This window comes from Mytilus galloprovincialis, chromosome 14 (assembly GCF_965363235.1).
Source record: "Mytilus galloprovincialis chromosome 14, xbMytGall1.hap1.1, whole genome shotgun sequence".
In the NCBI taxonomy this organism is placed as follows: Eukaryota; Metazoa; Mollusca; class Bivalvia; order Mytilida; family Mytilidae; genus Mytilus; species Mytilus galloprovincialis.
In genome coordinates this window covers 16,823,431-16,838,898 of record NC_134851.1, presented here as the reverse complement: position 1 = coordinate 16,838,898, position 15,468 = coordinate 16,823,431, and the positions used below count along the sequence as shown (strand labels likewise).

At 35.6% G+C, this 15,468-nt stretch overlaps 2 long non-coding RNA genes across 2 annotated transcripts; both read right to left on the bottom strand.

Annotated features, from left to right (window-relative positions):
- Window positions 1-363: 363 nt before the first annotated feature.
- Window positions 364-9,550, bottom strand: LOC143059793 (uncharacterized). Its single transcript, XR_012973607.1, has 2 exons — window positions 8,269-9,550; window positions 364-732 (listed from the first exon to the last, which is right to left on the bottom strand). It is a non-coding gene; the product is annotated as an uncharacterized LOC143059793 (long non-coding RNA).
- A 2,438-nt stretch (window positions 9,551-11,988) lies between these two features.
- LOC143059791 (uncharacterized) lies at window positions 11,989-13,685 on the bottom strand. The gene is made up of 2 exons (XR_012973606.1): window positions 13,139-13,685; window positions 11,989-12,699 (listed from the first exon to the last, which is right to left on the bottom strand). It is a non-coding gene; the product is annotated as an uncharacterized LOC143059791 (long non-coding RNA).
- Between the last annotated feature and the right edge of the window lie 1,783 nt (window positions 13,686-15,468).

Here is a 15,468-nt window from a genome sequence, read left to right as displayed (position 1 = left end):
AATTTTGACGAATTGTGTTGGCAATACTTTAATACAAACACTACATATAGGAAAGTATATGTTAAATCTCAATGTATTATAATGAAAAACGTTTGACTTGGTAAAAAAAAAAAATCCCCCCTCCAGTCCCCCGTTATGCATGTAATGGTACGGTTGAAACCTAAGGGGATTTGCACTAACTGCCTAAAAAGGGGGTCCGCTCCAGTCTTGTGTCAGTGATTTCGTATATAATTAACAAAATATTGTCTCACACTTGCAAAACAGTCAAGATTTACAAAACATTACCAACAAAAACCTTCAGTTGGGCAATCTTACTGGAATCTAATTATCTCTTCTGATAAATAATGCCAAACTAATAACACATTTAAGTTTTGGAATGATTTTATTCACAAAGAATGTTCCTCATTGATGTACATTTCTATGCTCTTGTCTTTTCAGAGTTTATATTGGAAATTAAAATTTGCTGCATGAAAGAGACTAGCTCCACATTCCTATGCATATGAATGTCATATGTACGTGAAAATCATTCCATAAAACATCGGTTTGATATCTTTTCAATGCCAGACACTGTCTAGCGTTTTTTCTGCCACAATTACAAGGAAAACCTGGTTAAACTTGTGCTGGATTAGACACTTGAATCTTACATCGTTATTGATGTTAAGTAATTAGTTAAAAGGGCCATCCGGAACTGTTTGATTTTATGACAGTCTTTTTTCCATACAGAACACATCTCTGCAAAATAATTTGAACATTAAATTAGGTGATTATAATATTATTTGGCAATCCAAAGAGAACTTGAAAATATTAGACCAACGTTTGAACAGAGATGCAAAAAAAAACTAGAGGCTCTAAAGAGCCTGTGTCGCTCACCTTGGTATATGTGAATATTAAACAAAGGATGCAGATAGATTCATGACAAAATTGTGTTTTGGTGATGGTGATGTGTTGGTACATCTTACTTTACTGAACATTCTTGCTGCTTACAATTATCTCTATCTATAATGAACTTGGCCAAGAAGTTTCAGTGGAAAATGTAAGTAAAAATTTACAAATTTTATGGAAATTTTTAAAAATTGACTATAAAGGACAATAACTCTTTAGGGGGTCAATTGACCATTTCAGTCATGTTGACTTATTTGTAAATCTTACTTTTCTGAACATTATTGCTGTTTACAGGTTATCTCTATCTATAATAGTATTCAAGATAATAACCAAAAACAGCAAAATTTCCTTAAAATTACCAATTCAGGGGCAGCAACCTAACAACCAGTTGTCCAATTCATCTGAAAATTTTAGAGCAGATAGATCTGGACTTGATAAACAATTTCTCCCACTTTCAGATTTGCTCTAAATGCTTTGGTTTTTAAGTAATAAGCCCAAAACTGCATTTTACCCCTATGTTCTATTTTTAGCCATGGCGGCCATCTTGGTTGGTAAGGCGGGTCACTGGACACATATTTTAAACTAGATACCCCAATGATGTTCGTGGCCAAGTTTGATTTTATTTGGCCCAGTAGTTTCAGAGGAGAAGATTTTTGTAAAAGATAACTAAGATTTACGAAAAATGGTTAAAAATTGACTATAAAGGGCAATAACTCCTAAAGGGGTCAACTGACCATTTTGGACCTGTTGACTTATTTGTAAATCTTACTTTGCTGAACATTTTTTCTATTACAGTTTATCTCTATCTTTAATTTTTTCGAAAAACTAAGGATTTTCTTACCCCAGGAGTAGATTACCTTAGCCGTATTTGGCACAACTTTTTGGAATTTTGGGTCCTCAATGCTCTTCAACTTTGTATTTGTTTGGCTTTTTAACTATTTTGATCTGAGCGTCACTGATGAGTCTTATGTAGACGAAACGCGCGTCTGGCGTATAAAATTATAATCCTGGTACTTTTGATAACTATTTACACCACTGGGTCGATGCCACTGCTGGTGGACGTTTCGTCCCCGAGGGTATCACCAGCCCAGTAGTCAGCACTTCGGTGTTGACATGAATATCAATTATATGGTCATTTTTATAAATTTTCTGTTTACAAAACTTTGATTTTTTCGAAAAACTAAGGATTTTCTTACCCCAGGAGTAGATTACCTTAGCCGTATTTGGCACAACTTTTTGGAATTTTGGGTCCTCAATGCTCTTCAACTTTGTATTTGTTTGGCTTTTTAACTATTTTGATCTGAGCGTCACTGATGAGTCTTATGTAGACGAAACGCGCGTCTGGCGTATAAAATTATAATCCTGGTACTTTTGATAACTATTTACACCACTGGGTCGATGCCACTGCTGGTGGACGTTTCGTCCCCGAGGGTATCACCAGCCCAGTAGTCAGCACTTCGGTGTTGACATGAATATCAATTATATGGTCATTTTTATAAATTTTCTGTTTACAAAACTTTGATTTTTTCGAAAAACTAAGGATTTTCTTACCCCAGGAGTAGATTACCTTAGCCGTATTTGGCACAACTTTTTGGAATTTTGGGTCCTCAATGCTCTTCAACTTTGTATTTGTTTGGCTTTTTAACTATTTTGATCTGAGCGTCACTGATGAGTCTTATGTAGACGAAACGCGCGTCTGGCGTATAAAATTATAATCCTGGTACTTTTGATAACTATTTACACCACTGGGTCGATGCCACTGCTGGTGGACGTTTCGTCCCCGAGGGTATCACCAGCCCAGTAGTCAGCACTTCGGTGTTGACATGAATATCAATTATATGGTCATTTTTATAAATTTTCTGTTTACAAAACTTTGATTTTTTCGAAAAACTAAGGATTTTCTTACCCCAGGAGTAGATTACCTTAGCCGTATTTGGCACAACTTTTTGGAATTTTGGGTCCTCAATGCTCTTCAACTTTGTATTTGTTTGGCTTTTTAACTATTTTGATCTGAGCGTCACTGATGAGTCTTATGTAGACGAAACGCGCGTCTGGCGTATAAAATTATAATCCTGGTACTTTTGATAACTATTTACACCACTGGGTCGATGCCACTGCTGGTGGACGTTTCGTCCCCGAGGGTATCACCAGCCCAGTAGTCAGCACTTCGGTGTTGACATGAATATCAATTATATGGTCATTTTTATAAATTTTCTGTTTACAAAACTTTGATTTTTTCGAAAAACTAAGGATTTTCTTACCCCAGGAGTAGATTACCTTAGCCGTATTTGGCACAACTTTTTGGAATTTTGGGTCCTCAATGCTCTTCAACTTTGTATTTGTTTGGCTTTTTAACTATTTTGATCTGAGCGTCACTGATGAGTCTTATGTAGACGAAACGCGCGTCTGGCGTATAAAATTATAATCCTGGTACTTTTGATAACTATTTACACCACTGGGTCGATGCCACTGCTGGTGGACGTTTCGTCCCCGAGGGTATCACCAGCCCAGTAGTCAGCACTTCGGTGTTGACATGAATATCAATTATATGGTCATTTTTATAAATTTTCTGTTTACAAAACTTTGATTTTTTCGAAAAACTAAGGATTTTCTTACCCCAGGAGTAGATTACCTTAGCCGTATTTGGCACAACTTTTTGGAATTTTGGGTCCTCAATGCTCTTCAACTTTGTATTTGTTTGGCTTTTTAACTATTTTGATCTGAGCGTCACTGATGAGTCTTATGTAGACGAAACGCGCGTCTGGCGTATAAAATTATAATCCTGGTACTTTTGATAACTATTTACACCACTGGGTCGATGCCACTGCTGGTGGACGTTTCGTCCCCGAGGGTATCACCAGCCCAGTAGTCAGCACTTCGGTGTTGACATGAATATCAATTATATGGTCATTTTTATAAATTTTCTGTTTACAAAACTTTGATTTTTTCGAAAAACTAAGGATTTTCTTACCCCAGGAGTAGATTACCTTAGCCGTATTTGGCACAACTTTTTGGAATTTTGGGTCCTCAATGCTCTTCAACTTTGTATTTGTTTGGCTTTTTAACTATTTTGATCTGAGCGTCACTGATGAGTCTTATGTAGACGAAACGCGCGTCTGGCGTATAAAATTATAATCCTGGTACTTTTGATAACTATTTACACCACTGGGTCGATGCCACTGCTGGTGGACGTTTCGTCCCCGAGGGTATCACCAGCCCAGTAGTCAGCACTTCGGTGTTGACATGAATATCAATTATATGGTCATTTTTATAAATTTTCTGTTTACAAAACTTTGATTTTTTCGAAAAACTAAGGATTTTCTTACCCCAGGAGTAGATTACCTTAGCCGTATTTGGCACAACTTTTTGGAATTTTGGGTCCTCAATGCTCTTCAACTTTGTATTTGTTTGGCTTTTTAACTATTTTGATCTGAGCGTCACTGATGAGTCTTATGTAGACGAAACGCGCGTCTGGCGTATAAAATTATAATCCTGGTACTTTTGATAACTATTTACACCACTGGGTCGATGCCACTGCTGGTGGACGTTTCGTCCCCGAGGGTATCACCAGCCCAGTAGTCAGCACTTCGGTGTTGACATGAATATCAATTATATGGTCATTTTTATAAATTTTCTGTTTACAAAACTTTGATTTTTTCGAAAAACTAAGGATTTTCTTACCCCAGGAGTAGATTACCTTAGCCGTATTTGGCACAACTTTTTGGAATTTTGGGTCCTCAATGCTCTTCAACTTTGTATTTGTTTGGCTTTTTAACTATTTTGATCTGAGCGTCACTGATGAGTCTTATGTAGACGAAACGCGCGTCTGGCGTATAAAATTATAATCCTGGTACTTTTGATAACTATTTACACCACTGGGTCGATGCCACTGCTGGTGGACGTTTCGTCCCCGAGGGTATCACCAGCCCAGTAGTCAGCACTTCGGTGTTGACATGAATATCAATTATATGGTCATTTTTATAAATTTTCTGTTTACAAAACTTTGATTTTTTCGAAAAACTAAGGATTTTCTTACCCCAGGAGTAGATTACCTTAGCCGTATTTGGCACAACTTTTTGGAATTTTGGGTCCTCAATGCTCTTCAACTTTGTATTTGTTTGGCTTTTTAACTATTTTGATCTGAGCGTCACTGATGAGTCTTATGTAGACGAAACGCGCGTCTGGCGTATAAAATTATAATCCTGGTACTTTTGATAACTATTTACACCACTGGGTCGATGCCACTGCTGGTGGACGTTTCGTCCCCGAGGGTATCACCAGCCCAGTAGTCAGCACTTCGGTGTTGACATGAATATCAATTATATGGTCATTTTTATAAATTTTCTGTTTACAAAACTTTGATTTTTTCGAAAAACTAAGGATTTTCTTACCCCAGGAGTAGATTACCTTAGCCGTATTTGGCACAACTTTTTGGAATTTTGGGTCCTCAATGCTCTTCAACTTTGTATTTGTTTGGCTTTTTAACTATTTTGATCTGAGCGTCACTGATGAGTCTTATGTAGACGAAACGCGCGTCTGGCGTATAAAATTATAATCCTGGTACTTTTGATAACTATTTACACCACTGGGTCGATGCCACTGCTGGTGGACGTTTCGTCCCCGAGGGTATCACCAGCCCAGTAGTCAGCACTTCGGTGTTGACATGAATATCAATTATATGGTCATTTTTATAAATTTTCTGTTTACAAAACTTTGATTTTTTCGAAAAACTAAGGATTTTCTTACCCCAGGAGTAGATTACCTTAGCCGTATTTGGCACAACTTTTTGGAATTTTGGGTCCTCAATGCTCTTCAACTTTGTATTTGTTTGGCTTTTTAACTATTTTGATCTGAGCGTCACTGATGAGTCTTATGTAGACGAAACGCGCGTCTGGCGTATAAAATTATAATCCTGGTACTTTTGATAACTATTTACACCACTGGGTCGATGCCACTGCTGGTGGACGTTTCGTCCCCGAGGGTATCACCAGCCCAGTAGTCAGCACTTCGGTGTTGACATGAATATCAATTATATGGTCATTTTTATAAATTTTCTGTTTACAAAACTTTGATTTTTTCGAAAAACTAAGGATTTTCTTACCCCAGGAGTAGATTACCTTAGCCGTATTTGGCACAACTTTTTGGAATTTTGGGTCCTCAATGCTCTTCAACTTTGTATTTGTTTGGCTTTTTAACTATTTTGATCTGAGCGTCACTGATGAGTCTTATGTAGACGAAACGCGCGTCTGGCGTATAAAATTATAATCCTGGTACTTTTGATAACTATTTACACCACTGGGTCGATGCCACTGCTGGTGGACGTTTCGTCCCCGAGGGTATCACCAGCCCAGTAGTCAGCACTTCGGTGTTGACATGAATATCAATTATATGGTCATTTTTATAAATTTTCTGTTTACAAAACTTTGATTTTTTCGAAAAACTAAGGATTTTCTTACCCCAGGAGTAGATTACCTTAGCCGTATTTGGCACAACTTTTTGGAATTTTGGGTCCTCAATGCTCTTCAACTTTGTATTTGTTTGGCTTTTTAACTATTTTGATCTGAGCGTCACTGATGAGTCTTATGTAGACGAAACGCGCGTCTGGCGTATAAAATTATAATCCTGGTACTTTTGATAACTATTTACACCACTGGGTCGATGCCACTGCTGGTGGACGTTTCGTCCCCGAGGGTATCACCAGCCCAGTAGTCAGCACTTCGGTGTTGACATGAATATCAATTATATGGTCATTTTTATAAATTTTCTGTTTACAAAACTTTGATTTTTTCGAAAAACTAAGGATTTTCTTACCCCAGGAGTAGATTACCTTAGCCGTATTTGGCACAACTTTTTGGAATTTTGGGTCCTCAATGCTCTTCAACTTTGTATTTGTTTGGCTTTTTAACTATTTTGATCTGAGCGTCACTGATGAGTCTTATGTAGACGAAACGCGCGTCTGGCGTATAAAATTATAATCCTGGTACTTTTGATAACTATTTACACCACTGGGTCGATGCCACTGCTGGTGGACGTTTCGTCCCCGAGGGTATCACCAGCCCAGTAGTCAGCACTTCGGTGTTGACATGAATATCAATTATATGGTCATTTTTATAAATTTTCTGTTTACAAAACTTTGATTTTTTCGAAAAACTAAGGATTTTCTTACCCCAGGAGTAGATTACCTTAGCCGTATTTGGCACAACTTTTTGGAATTTTGGGTCCTCAATGCTCTTCAACTTTGTATTTGTTTGGCTTTTTAACTATTTTGATCTGAGCGTCACTGATGAGTCTTATGTAGACGAAACGCGCGTCTGGCGTATAAAATTATAATCCTGGTACTTTTGATAACTATTTAATAATATTCAAGATAATAACCAAAAATAGCAAAAATTTCCTTAAAATTACCAATTCAGGAGCAGCAACCTAACAACGGGTTGTCCGATTCATCTGAAAATTTCAGGGCAGTTAGATCTTGACCTGCTAAAGAATTTTACCCCACGTCAGATTTGCTCTAAATGCTTTGGTTTTTGATTTATAAGCCAAAAACTGCATTTTACCCCTATGTTCTATTTTTAGCCATTGCGGCCATGTTTTTTGCTGAAATGGGAATTAAAACACAAACTTTATTCTAGATACCCTAGGAATCAATCAGATGAAGTTTGGTTTAAATTGGTTCAGTAGTTTCAGAGGAGAAGATCTTTGAAATAGTTTACGATGACGACGACTACGGACGCCAAGTGATGGCAAAAGCTCACATTTCCTTTTAGGAAAGGTGAGCTAAAAAAAACCAAATAACAGCCATTTTACCTTACAATGAAATTGAAAAAGTAGTTAGTTGCAATGTCCCATCATCATTTGGTTGTCGACCCAGATAAATATAATCTAAATTTCTTAGCATTTTCACCCCCCTCTTAACCGTTGAATTTGTTCTAGGTATGGTGGTTTTACCTTTTTTCAGATTTCAGTATGTCATGTTGTATATCTTGTATAAATTAAATGAATTTCTAGTAAGTTTCTACAAATTTGACAAATTCTATGTATCTGAATTAAATTGTTTACTATTTGAAAAGTGCGCCTTCTTTTACTTTAATTTACCTCACTTTGTTTCACATAGCAACACAAATTAAAAACTGCCAATCTTTGCTGCATATACATTTTTTTCCCCGATAAAAATATATATTATGTAACATAATCAACTTTACAAATTGGAAGAAAATCAAGGTATTCCACTTTAAATTGGATAGCATTTAAAAAAAAAATAATGAAAGGATGGCATCATTACAAGTTTGAACCCTGACGACACTGAAAATCGAAAATTCATGCATTTACCTATAGCTATCATATGATGATACGATGAGGTGATAAACTTAACAAGAAATATTTTACCTGATTCGTTATCATATTCACATTATGTTGACACGTCTTAGTTCGTTTGTGCTAGCTCATTATAAACAAGCTAAACAATTACAGCATCATCCCTTTTTCTTTACCGATTACCTCTCTAGCATTCGCCTAGCATTACGTCAGAAGAGCGCACTGTTTACAAGGGAGATAATATTTTGTCACCAGTTCGTCCACTGATATGGAACACATCATGTCTTATTTAGTTTTTGTGGTTGGTGGTTGGTTGTCTCATATCTTTTTTTTTTTATCTAATTTCACCTTAAAAATAATAAGTAAACAGATGAAAACACTGAAGATAATATCAATGAGTCCGAAACGCTTAGATTTACCTCCCTCAAGAACGCAAAAAAATGAAAATAAATGAAATCCAAAAATGTACTATAAGTACATAAACATTTGAAGACACAAACTAGAGGCTCTAAAGAGCCTGTGTCGCTCACCTTGGCCTATGTGAATATTAAATAAAGGACGCAGATGGATTCATGACAAAATTGTGTTTTGGTGATGGTGATGTGTTTGTAAATCTTACTTTACTGAACATTCTTGCTGCTTACAATTATCTCTATCTATAATGAACTTGGCCCAGTAGTTTCAGAGGAGAAGATTTTTGTAAAAGATAACTAAGATTTACGAAAAATGGTTCAAAATTGACTATAAAGGGCAATAACTCCTAAAGGGGTCAACTGACCATTTCAGTCATGTTGACTTATTTGTAAATCTTACTTTGCTGAACATTATTGCTGTTTACAGTTTATCTCTATCTATAATAATATTCAAGATAATAACCAAAAACAGCAAAATTTCCTTACAATTACCAATTCAGGGGCAGCAACCCAACAACAGGTAGTCCGATTCATCTGAAAATTTCAGGGCAGATAGATCTTGACCTGATAATCAATTTTACTACATGTCAGATTTGCTCTAAATGATTTGGTTTTTGAGTTATAAGCCAAAAACTGAATTTTACCCCTATGTTCTATTTTTAGCCGTGGCGGCTATCTTGGTTGGTTGACCAGGTCACGCCACACATTTTTTAAACTAGATACCCCAATGATGATTGTGGCCAAGTTTGGTTTAATTTGGCCCAGTGGTTTCAGAGGAGAAGATTTTTGTAATAGATTACTAAGATTTACAAAAAATGGTTAAAAATTGACTATAAAGGGCAATAACTCCTAAAGGGGTCAACTGACCATTTCAGTCATGTTGACTTATTTGTAAATCTTACTTTGCTGAACATTATTGCTGTTTACAGTTTATCTTTATCTATAATCAAAGCGCGAAAGCGCTGTAAAGGCAGTTAATTACAGGTTGTGTGTATTTCTAGTCTAGTTATATCATTATCTTCCATAGAACAGAGGTGGTTTGTAGTATTTAAGATTTAGAGTTCTCTTGTACCTAGTTCACCTATATCTATAGTCTACTGTTTACAGTATATTTTCTGTACCTCGCCATGAAATGCATTTTTAAGACATAAGAACTTTTCCTTTTTAATGTAAATAAAACTATTTTTAATTATTGATTATATACACATCAGAGATGCAAACAGTTTTTTTTTCCTGTCAGACAATGGGGCCTACAGGGTACTAAGTTTTGCCAGACCCATCAAATTTCTGCCAGACCCATATTTTCACTCAAAAATCAAATGAAATTATGCTATTGAACAAACGTTAATTTTGATTTTGTTGATATTATTATTATTTTAAAATAACCTGTGATTCATAACAATTGTAGTTCATTGAATAATACATTACATAATATTGATCTGATTAAAAGTTATTCTTCACAAGAGTACTTGGAAACAAGATAGTCATTGGTAGTTTCATTCTGTTCAAATTCAAAATCTGACTCATAGTCGTACAAAGACCGCTTTACAGCTTTATCAACTTGAATAGGTGACTGGTTTGGTCTTTTACCGGGTTTCGACCCACTTACAAATTTTATCGGCCATGACATATTTCCTGAACTTATCAACTATGCTTAATAGACCTCCTTCCTAGAGAGCGAATTTCTAAAACAAAAAACATGACGGAAATACGGAGAATTGTTCGGGCGAGATGGACAAGGTACGAAAGACTATTATTGGGCGGAAATACTGGTTCCCGGAGTTAGAAAATGCGGGGGAACAGGACATTTACTTTTATTAAAGATGATCGCAATTTTATAAACAAAATACTCTGCCGGGGCCGACGGGGATTTCAGTTTTGGCGGACCCAAGCGGACTTAAATATTGCCGGTCATCAGGTCCTGCACAGCTACGAGTTTTGCCGGACCTGCATAAATTCTGCCCCTTAGGTCCGACGGGTCCGACGATTAGTTGCATCTCTGACACATATTCAATTACTCCTATCCTATGAAAAATAATTCACAAAGATTGACTAGTCTCCGTTCTGTGTGTATTGCTAGAACATCAAGTAACATAATGGTTAATGTACATAGTAACATGTCAACTCTTTTGAAGACAGAACTTTTTTAAAATTCTCCCTCCAAGCAAAATTATTTTTCAGTATAAACATGATAAAGTTATCTACCTGTATTAATGACCTAAGACTCTCAAGAGCCTGTGTCGCTCACCTTGGACGGTCTATGTGCATATTAAACAACGGACACATATAAAATGACAAAATTGTGTTTTTGATGATGGGGATGTGTTTGTAGATCTTTTTTTACTGAACATTCTTGGTGCTACAATTATCTCTATCTATAATAAACATGGACCGGTATTTACAGTTGAAAATATTTTTTGAAAATTAACAAAAAATACAAAAATTTATGAAAATTGTTAAAAATTGACTATAAAGGGCAATAACTCTTTAAGGGGTCAACTTAAAATTTTGGTCATATTGACTTATTTGTAGATCTTACTTTGCAGAACATTATTGCTGTTTACAGTTTATCTCTATCTATAATAATATTTAAGATAATAACCAAACTCTGCAAAATTTCCTTCAAATTACTAATTTGGGGGCAGCAATCCATCAACGGGTTGTCAGATTTGTCTGAAAATTCCTGGGCAGATAGATCTTCACTGAAGAGACAATTTCACCCATGTCAGATTTGCTCTAAATGCTTTGGTTTCAGAGTTATAAGCCAAAATCTACATTTTACCTGTATGTTCTATTTTTGGCCATAGTGGCCATCTCAGTTGGTTGACCGGGTCTAACCACACATTTTTAAAATTAGATACCGCAATGATGATTTTGGCTAAGTTTGGTTAAATTTGGCACAGTAGTTTCAGAGAAGATTTTTTGTAAAAGTTTATGGACGACGAAACCAAGTGATGAGTCAGGTCAGGTGAGCTAAAAAGGAGTTTTTAATCAAGGTAACAATGACATCTGGTGGCCATAAAAGCTGTCTCATTAGCATTTTAACTACTTCCCATATTTGCTTTTAAGACAATAGAAGAAAATTATTCAATGCAAAAACAAAACTTACTTGTAAATATGAAATTCTCTTTACAGTATGAGTTTTTCTCATTGTTGGAGATTGTACAGTAGTACAGTCCTGTAACTGCTTATACCCATTTCTTATCCCCTTTAGTTTGATAAACTCACAGAATATCATATATTTACATTGTGCCACATCTCCTTATTTTTATATGCATTACAATAACATGAACAATTGTAATTCAAATCTATATATCAAAGCAAAATGAATTTCACTACTTTCATTCATGCATCCTTTGGAAAAATATAAGTTCTAAAATGACACAATATATGTTTATTTATATAAAAATAATATTTAGTTTTCGACTCTTAACAGGTATAAACAAGAATGTGTCCCCAGTACACGAATGCCCCACTCGCACTATCATTTTCCATGTTCAGTGGACCGTGACATTGGGGTAAAAACTCTAATGTGGCATTAAAATTAAAAAGATCATATCATAGGGAACATGTGTACCAAGTTTGAAGTCGATTGGACTTCAACTTCATCAAAAACTACCTTGACCAAAAACTTTAACCTGAAGAGGGACAGACAGACGGACGAACGGACGAACAGACGAACGGACGCACAGACCAGAAAACATAATGCCCCCCTACTATCGTAGGTGGGGCATAAAAATGCACAGCTGTGTCATGATTTGTGAAATCTGTGCTGAAAACATAGGCATTTATGGTGTTTGAGTAATTCCATCTGTGAAGCTCAACATTAGCTCGTCAGTTGGTGGTGGACAGTTATAAATCTTTCCTGCAGGATGAATGTACATCTGTTCAGGAAAACCAATTTCACAAATCAAAACTTTCCTCTAGATTTCTCCTACAATATTCATCCAGTTTAGTTCTTTTGGTTTAACGGGACACCGTCCTGATTTTTAATTTTGTAAACCATTCAGTCTCTTGCTTACAAATGGTGCATGAAAATAGGATGGGAATGCATGGCAGTAGACAAGTCTCTATAAAGTGGGTATGTGCCCTGAAAAAAGTTTTATAACATTAGCTTTTTTGAAACTTGTGAAAGACTTGTGCAACACACATACCTAAATAACTATAACATAGGTGGAGAGCATCATTCATGTCAATGTTTTGTTCCTGTTTACATTGTCATTGATATTTTTCAAGAAAGCCCGAGGCATAGCTCATGAATTCTTGTCTTACAACCGAAATTTACATAATTACTGCTAAAATAATTATCAGTATAATATATCTCTTGTAGAAAAACCATACAATTGTAGTATTAACCAAAAAATGTCAAACAGATGATATTGAATCGTAATCCCAAAAGTTATGACGTCTTGAATTCACCCCCCTTTTTATTCTAAAACGATAATTGCGGTTGCAAACAGACTTTGGTTTACTTGCATGGCGATTATATAAATAAAAGTATATATTTCTTAAAGAAAATAAAGTTTTACCATGAATAGTTTCCTGAACGTAGTCGTTTTCAGTAAAATGTGCCTTGCAAACAACAGCTGATTGATATGGGTTCTACGATTGCATCGCACATGACAATCTACGTTTGAGCCAAGGCGTTGATCCAACTTTTCCTTCTTATTAAGTCATTTAGAAATGCAAGTCCACCTCTTAAATGACACTCAGGTACACACCAACAAGGACTAGGCATCGTTAATTGTGTGATTGTTTTGCAGTGCAAAAACGGAAGTTAAGGACGGAACTGACTGGTCTCACTAATAAGAGACAAGAAGAATTTTAGAGACAAACAGCGACAAGAAGTTTAATTTAGTGACGAAGCGACAATAACTAACAAGGGACAAGCGAATTGTAATTCTCTCACAAGGCTATTCTCATTTGATGTGATAGGGTGAAGCTACACCTATCAAATATGTCCCTATGAAAAAGAAGAATTTCACTGTTAGAAAGGAAATGATATTGCATGGTTTTGATTCAATAAATTCTTTAAAAGGAAATTGAATTTTTTTTGTTTTGATGGCCAATTTTTAGCGTGTGCATAAAATATTTTTTTTTTTATATCTAATAAAAACTAATCCCTTTTTTCTTAATAAAAACATATTTTCATCTATCTATGTACAGTAATATAAAAAACGTTTTATAACCGCCCCTATAATAAAAAATAATGCATGTTTTTTTTAATATCTATGGGGAATAAGTTGTTGCAATGACATTTTTTTTATTTATGTATAGTCGCTATATAGTCTTCTTGACCTTCTTCTCGCTAAATTAATTATATTGTCGCTTCTTATCGCTATTTTAATTTTATTGTCGCTTCTTATCACTTTTTGACGCTTCTTGTCTTTAATTAGTGGAACCCTATTCAGGAACGATAATTTCATATTTTACATAACTGAGACCGAAATAACTATAACGTCATACGGCTTCACGTACAGAAATACTTTAAATTGTATATTATGCAATATAATTCACGGTCAGTCGACTTTTAATTATAATATCATGTTATATCAACGAGTGAAATGATTTTAAAATATCTTTAGATCGCAAATAGTTCTCGAAATTGAACGGACCTCTTTCCACACGGAATTCGAATAATGATAGTTTGTAATCAGATTGACTGCTTATAATGCAAAAGACACATTAATAAACAGATTTTTAAAACGAACAATACACACTGATCGTTTCTTTATTTCCCAATGTAAATGAAAGGAACAAAAACCAATACATACCACAAAAAGAAGAGGAGAAATTTAAGCATTTCCGGATCTATTTCTTGCAAAATGACCCCCAGCAAAGATTTGCGTAAGGAAAGATGAACCTCATGACTTGAAAGTCAGGCCTTAAAGCACTGCCTTTAATAATAATCAAGATAAATAACCAAAAACAGCAAAATTTCCTTAAAATTACCAATTCAGGGGCAGCAACCCAACAACAGGTTGTCCGATTCATCTGTAAATTTCAGGGCAGATAGATCTTGACCTGATAATCAATTTTACTACATGTCAGATTTGCTCTAAATGCTTTGGTTTTTGAGTTATAAGCCAAAAACTGAATTTTACCCCTATGTTCTATTTTTAGCTGTGGCGGCCATCTTGGTTGGTTGGCCGGGTCACGCCACACATTTTTTAAACTAGATACCCCAATTGTGATTGTGGCCAAGTTTGGTTTAATTTGGCCCTGTAGTTTCAGAGAAGAAGATTTTTGTAAAAGATTACTAAGATTTACGAAAAATGGTTAAAAATTGACTATAAAGGGCAATAACTCCTAAAGGGGTCAACTGACCATTTTGGTCATGTTGACTTATTTGTAAATCTTACTTTGCTGAACATTATTGCTGTTTACAGTTTATCTCTATCTATAATAATATTCAAGATAATAACCAAAAACAGCAAAATTTCCTTACAATTACCAATTCAGGGGCAGCAACCCAACAACGGGTTGTCCGATTCATCTGAAAATTGCAGGGCAGATTGATCTTGACCTGATAAACAATTTTACCCCATGTCAGATTTGCTCTAAATGCTTTGATTTTTGAGTTATAAGCCAAAAACTGCATTTTACCCCTATGTTCTATTTTTAGCCATTGCGGCCATCTTGGTTGGTTGGCCGGGTCACGCCACACATTTTTTAAACTAGATACCCCAATGATGATTTTGGCCAAGTTTGGTTTAATTTGGCCCAGTAGTTTCAGAGGAGAAGATTTTTGTAAAAGTTAACGACGCCGGACGACGACGACAGACGCCGGACGCCGGACGCAAAGTGATGGGAAAAGCTCACTTGGCCCTTCGGGCCAGGTGAGCTAAAAAAGAAGACA